We start from the raw sequence: 6238 nt of genomic DNA on the forward strand, positions 1-6238 counted from the left end.
ATTACCGAAGCACGTTTATTACATGAAAAAGAGGGCGAAATTATCATTGCTAATTTGATATTGTATTCTTTGTAAGTAAGTTTATTGTTTCTTTGTCATTATAAACGCAAATAGCGTTCAGCATCATCGATCTTTCACGTGACCTCTGGCCTGGATTTAAAATTTTTACCGGTATTTTCGAGTGCATGGCGGCACGGATTCATTCGTTCATGCGCTCAGGCTGGTTGCTTCTTTTTCGCTAAAACTAGTTTATTGCGCTTCGATGTCACGCGTTATTTAACCTGAGGTGAAGTGACGTGTTTGCAAGCGGACATGCAAGCCCGAAAGTTGGGTATCGGTCGTGAGCCATTCGGAACACGTCTGCATCGAAACGGGAGCTGGATTCTGGTGCGGCTGACAACGGCAATAACGGTGAGTCGTTTAACACCGCTGCTTGAATCGTTATATAATATTCGTCTCATTAACTTACAGGCGGAGACAAGTTAACGAACTAGATCCTGCACAGCATATGGCAGCCGGGATCCTCCGTTGCTGTTTCCTAAGTAAACCGTTACTTGCGAGGCTGTCGTTATACACACACAAATCGGGAAAGAAAGAGCGATATCGGAACGCGCGCCTCATTTTTAATCTTATTGTAGCCGTGGCCATAGGTGACTGGGTAGCCTTAACAATATACATATAAAACTTATTTTCGAGTCCGCCGGCAACTTTTTTCGTCCACAAAATCGAATAATCCTTTGGTAAAATGATGTGAAAGTACAGAATTTAATGTATTAAACAGTTGCAAGCGTGATAATTCACTCATATTTCGTACTTGTTGGTTCCAAATGTTCTTGCTGTTCACTTTGGTTTACCGTAGGGCATTTATTTTTGCAGTAGTGCAGCAGTGCATCACGTTCGTGCAGAAAAATAATGCATCAGTTCTAATAGCTTCATGACTTTCATGTATTTGCTTGTGGAACCAGCAGTGTGATCTCTTCCAGTGTATAAATGAACGCACAAATGTTCTCATTTGTGATCTTAATAATACTTAAACTGTTTACATGCATTGTATAGTTAGGCAGGCATAAATTTATGGACAATAGCAATATTTATTTAACATGCTGCTTAAGTGCCCTAGAACAGACAGGGTATATTTGCATGTGTTCTGTAGTCGCAAACCATTACAATATATATGTCACACCTTTTTGCATTTCATATTGCAAAATTGTGCTTTTTTCAATTTCTGATTCAGTCAAAATTTCTGTTCCAGACATGCAGTAATGAGGATGGCACCAGTATAAAGCAACACACTCCACACACTAAACAGAAGCTGCTGCCTGCTACAACAAGGCCATTGTGTGGACATTGGCTGCTACTACAAGGTAAACAACATGTGGTTCAGAAATAAGTATGCCTGATATATGCTGTATTGTCTTGCTAGTCTTGAGATACATGTCATTTGTTTGCAGCAGAAATGAATGTTTGCTCATGTTTATGGTTCAGTATAATTGGTTCGAACATAAAAGAAAACACACATGAGTTTGGCTAATCTGTGCTGTATCTCATGTGTCACCGTTCTGCCCCAACAGAGTCCATGCCAAGCATACCTTGGTCATCACAGGAGCTCCTATCCACACCAACAGAAAGGGGCTGGAGCTGAATTTGCAAGGCTTTTACACCACGAACAAAGAAGCGCATGCAGAAGAATTTACATGAGATATCAAGTCTGCAGAGCACTGTGTCAAGACTGAAAAGAGCTTCAGCCACCATTCCACCAGCGCGGACAAATTGGCTGAGTCATCCAGGTAACTCAAAAAGGACTTTATGGAAATTCTTCGTCTCCAGATGTGCCTGCAACTTCTGATCAAGCACGGACGACGCTGGCCAAAAGAGTTCCATCAGTTTGCCCTTAATCAGCTTCCTGGCCATGTCAATTCCATTTGTGCCAAGTGTAATTTTTCTTCTATAAATGCAAGCTTTTTCATTGTCCATTCTTGTTAGAGATCATTCATCCTCATCCAAACATAAAGGTCAACCGATTCTTCGCTGATACTTAATACCAGTCACTGTCTAGTAGCATAACATATTTGTAGCAGTACCTTTTAGTGCATGTTGTCATGCACAATTCCTCTCCTGAAATAGCTGATGCAACATCGACATGTTTCTTGCATTAACCTACGCACTGTTTGCTATGCACCATTTTACTTTTCTTGATGTTTTTGGCCTTCAGTGCTTGCAGAGCAGGGTGGCTTCTCTCTTGAATGCAAGCTTTCTCATTTTCCATATTCCTAGTCTCGTTGATGGTTGCTCTTCTTCCTCGATAGCCTGGGTCTTTGCGCAAGCTACACTGAATGATAGATTGCAGAATCTGGTTTTGCTGCCCCACTTGGTTGTGGTCGCCGTGTTACATTTCTCGGATGTGGGGGCCTGCTCAGTTACATCGGTAAGCAGTCTCTCGAGGTAAGCATTTGCTCCTGCAGTCCGCACAGCGGCATAGACTCCCAATTTACGCACCATGATTCGTGCTCCCCGTTCAGCCTTTCCTGCTGCAGCCATGTGCAAATTGTGCCTGCGGCCTTTCTCAGTCGCAATTAAGCACGAACGGAGACAAGCATACGTGCTTACATGGTCCAACGTGTTTGAAGTTCATAGCCACATGGGTGGAAAGGCCCGCATAAATGGCTGCCGAAGGTGATGCCCACAAAAGCGACTTGTCCATATTGAGACAAAGTGGGACGCCAAATGTGAGCCACACATTAGTGGCCCTCGACAGAAAAGAAACATGCAGGTTGGAAAGGAGTTAACGCTAAAATGCCGGATAGTCCATTTCGCTGTGTTGGTTGTGGCAGCAGATGCCTGCATCACCTGATTTCTTTGCAATGGAAGTTGCTCATCTTCAACGGCAACTGTCGGTTCAAACAGGTGCGACACGCTGTCCAATCTGTTTGTACTGCTGTTTGTCGCTCGTTACCAGACCACCACATGCGACGAAGGCAAGCATTATGCCTGTAAGTAGGCGGCTGAATGTATCCTAAGAGACCCGTGTATGTGAATGCTCACTGTTGCCATATGGTTTGTAGCCAATGTATAACGTATTCTCTGAACACTATGTGGTGAATGATTGCCGTTTATTTTTGCTGTTATCTCACTTGGTTACGGTCGCCGTATTATGCTTATCGGATGTGGGGGCCTGGTCAGTTGCATTGGAAAACAGTCTCTCGAGGTAAGCATTTGCTCCTGCAGTCCGCACAGCGACATAGACTCCCAGTGTACACACACCATAACTGGTGCTCCCCGTTCATTTTTTCCTGTTGCAGCCATGGGCAAATTGTGCTTGTGGCCTACCTCGGCCATGATTTGCTCAAAACTGAGACCAGCATATGTGCTTACATGGTTCGAAGTGTATGAAGTTGATAGCCGTACGGGGGGAAATGCCTGCAAAAATGGCTGCCAAAGGTGATGCCCACGAAAGCGACTTGTCCATATTGAGACAAAGTGGGACGCCAAATGTGAGCCACACATTAGTGGCCCTCGACAGAAAAGAAACATGCAGGTTGGAAAGGAGTTAACGCTAAAATGCCGGATAGTCCATTTCGCTGTGTTGGTTGTGGCAGCAGATGCCTGCATCACCTGATTTCTTCGCAATGGAAGTTGCTCATCTTCAACGGCAACTGTCGGTTCAAACAGGTGCGACGCTCTGTCCAATCTGTTTGTACTGCTGTTTGTCGCTCGTTACCAGACCACCACATGCGACGAAGGCAAGCATTATGCCTGTAAGTAGGCGGCTGAATGTATCCTAAGAGACCCGTGTATGTGAATGCTCACTGTTGCCATATGGTTTGTAGCCGATGTATAACGTATTCTCTGAACACTATGTGGTGAATGATTGCCGTTTATTTTTACTGTTATCTCACTTGGTTACGGTCGCCGTGTTATGCTTATCGGATGTGGCGGCCTGGTCAGTTGCACTGGAAAGCAGTTTCTCGAAGTAAGCATTTGCTCCTGCAATCTGCACAGCGACATAGACTCCCAATTTACACACCGCGATTCGTGCTCCCCGTTCAGCCTTTCCTGCTGCAGCCATGTGCAAATTGTGCCTGTTGCCTTTCTCGGCCGCGATTAAGCACGAACGGAGACCGGCATACGTGCTTACATGGTCCGACGTGTGTGAAGTTGGGTGCAAAGGCCCGCAAAAGTGGCTGATGAAGGTGATGCCCACGAAAGCGACTTGTCCATATTGAGACAATGTGGGACACCAAGTGCGAGCCACACATTAGCGGCCTCCGAAAGAAAAGTAACGTGCAGGTTGTAAAGGAGTTAAGGCTAAAATGCCGGGTAGTCCATGTCGCTGTGTTGGCTGCGGCAGCAGATGCCTGGTTCACCCGATTGTTTCGCAGAGCAAGTTGCTCATCTTTAACGGCGACTTCCGCTGCAAACAGGCGGGACACTGACCAATCTGCATGAGCCGCTGGTTGTCGCTCGTTACTAGACCGCCATGTGTGACGACGACGGTGAGCCGTTTACGAGCTCGCGTCAAAGATTCCAGTGTATCTCGACATACAAATTTTATTTCTGCTATTGCACGAGAATGTACATACACTGCTTGTCTTCTGCCAATAAAGTCGCACGTTCTGTTCACTCACTTGTGGCTTGTTTGTATGGGCGTCAGTAGAGGCTCTTTGGTCTCCTGGCAATTAGAACGCACCGGCTACGCGGCAGCCGAGGCGAGTACGGCGCGTACGAGCGGATACAAGCGTACACGAGCGGATACCAGCGGCCATATTAAATAATGCTCTAAAAAAAATGCGCATTTCCGCTTCCTGTTTTAGCAACGTCATCTGGCGTCCACCTAGGTAAGTTCCATGCGCTGCCGCTGCTTATTTTCGAACCACTGCGGAAGGTAGAGTTTCCCTTCTCTAAAGTTGTTCTTTATTCTATGGCCGAACTAAGGAGAAAAATGGTGCCAACGAAAAAAAAAAAACACAGGCAACGCACAAGATCCGCGCGTTTCCAAGGGCAACGGCAAGTAGACCAATCGTCGTGCAGAAATAAATGAACGGCCGCAAGACTGGTTGCCGCGGAGGGGACGCGCAAGGGGCGAGGAGGAGGCGAGGAGGTCGCGCGGCGGCGGCAGAGTTCAAAGAGTGGCGGTTCTCTGGTATTATCAATGGGCTTTGCTTGAACCACTGCGTATGCGTCCAAATAAAGAAGTGGGGCCCTGGGTATGTGCAACTGGGCAAGATGTGAATAATTTGGTAAAAGAAAGAAGTGGTCTGCGTGCAGAAAGATGCAAAGGGGACGGAACGGGACCCAAGCCCGGATGCAACGAGAAGCTTTGACCTGCAGAACAGTTAGGAAGTCGGCTGCGCGGAAGTGTAGAAATAGTCGGCAACAGAAACAGCCAGGTCTGGAGAATGAAGCTCATAAGGGGAAGAAATAAAATGTGACCACGTCGTGCCATGGGGAAGGAGCATTCAGCTACATACAAAATGAAGAAGCGAAGACATTTCAGCAAGCATCGAGGAAAGTTTCGCTCACAATAGATTCCCACGTATTCGCCGGATCTGCGGTTTCATTACCCCTCTGCTAATTCTTCCCTTCAATGTTTTTATTTACAAGGTATTTATTTCGGCCTTATAATGTTTGTTCTGCCAAATAAGTGACTATGGCGCCTTTGCTTAGTGATTTAAGCTAGCAATTGCACATTGTGAAGCGGAATGAGTTGATGTCCAGGGGTGGCCGCAGAGGCTAACAAAACTTTGAAGCCTATGAGTGACGTCACTGCTTGTGCATCATTGGCAAGCATCAAGCAAGCATCCTTAAAAGCCGTTCTCCATCGAAGCTTTATGGTTGCCCCACGGTGAGTCGCAAGCAGTCACAACAGTCAAGGGCGCTAGAGCAGTTGCGCTCTTCGGCTGTAAAGTTTCGCTTTTCTTGTGTGAAATTGGTCGGCATTCATTACGCCGTAAAAATTGTAGCAGCGTGAAGTTATTGCATTTCTGGAAACGGTTACGAGCTCCTCGATCGATGGCGCACTTCTTCTCTGTATATTAAGAGCGATTGCGTGCCTTCTTGGTTAAATGTTTAATTAGTATAGTTTCCATAATTACATGTCAAATTACTAAGTCGAGTATTTTCAGAAGTACGACTATGCGGTTAAAGCAGTCCAGAGAAGAGGAAAAAAACCATTTAATTATCTAAATTTCGAGACTTTTTTGAAACATTCGGTACAGGCTCTAGAGAAAACAACGAAACG

General features: G+C 45.8%; 1 long non-coding RNA gene across 1 annotated transcript; it reads left to right on the top strand.

The window, feature by feature from the left end:
• Positions 1–301: 301 nt before the first annotated feature.
• On the top strand, positions 302–4620 carry LOC140219907 (uncharacterized). Its single transcript, XR_011896185.1, has 2 exons — positions 302–1364; positions 1572–4620. It is a non-coding gene; the product is annotated as an uncharacterized lncRNA (long non-coding RNA).
• Positions 4621–6238: the final 1618 nt, after the last annotated feature.

The sequence above is a fragment of the Dermacentor andersoni genome, chromosome 8 (genome assembly GCF_023375885.2).
Source record: "Dermacentor andersoni chromosome 8, qqDerAnde1_hic_scaffold, whole genome shotgun sequence".
NCBI lineage: Eukaryota > Metazoa > Arthropoda > Arachnida > Ixodida > Ixodidae > Dermacentor > Dermacentor andersoni.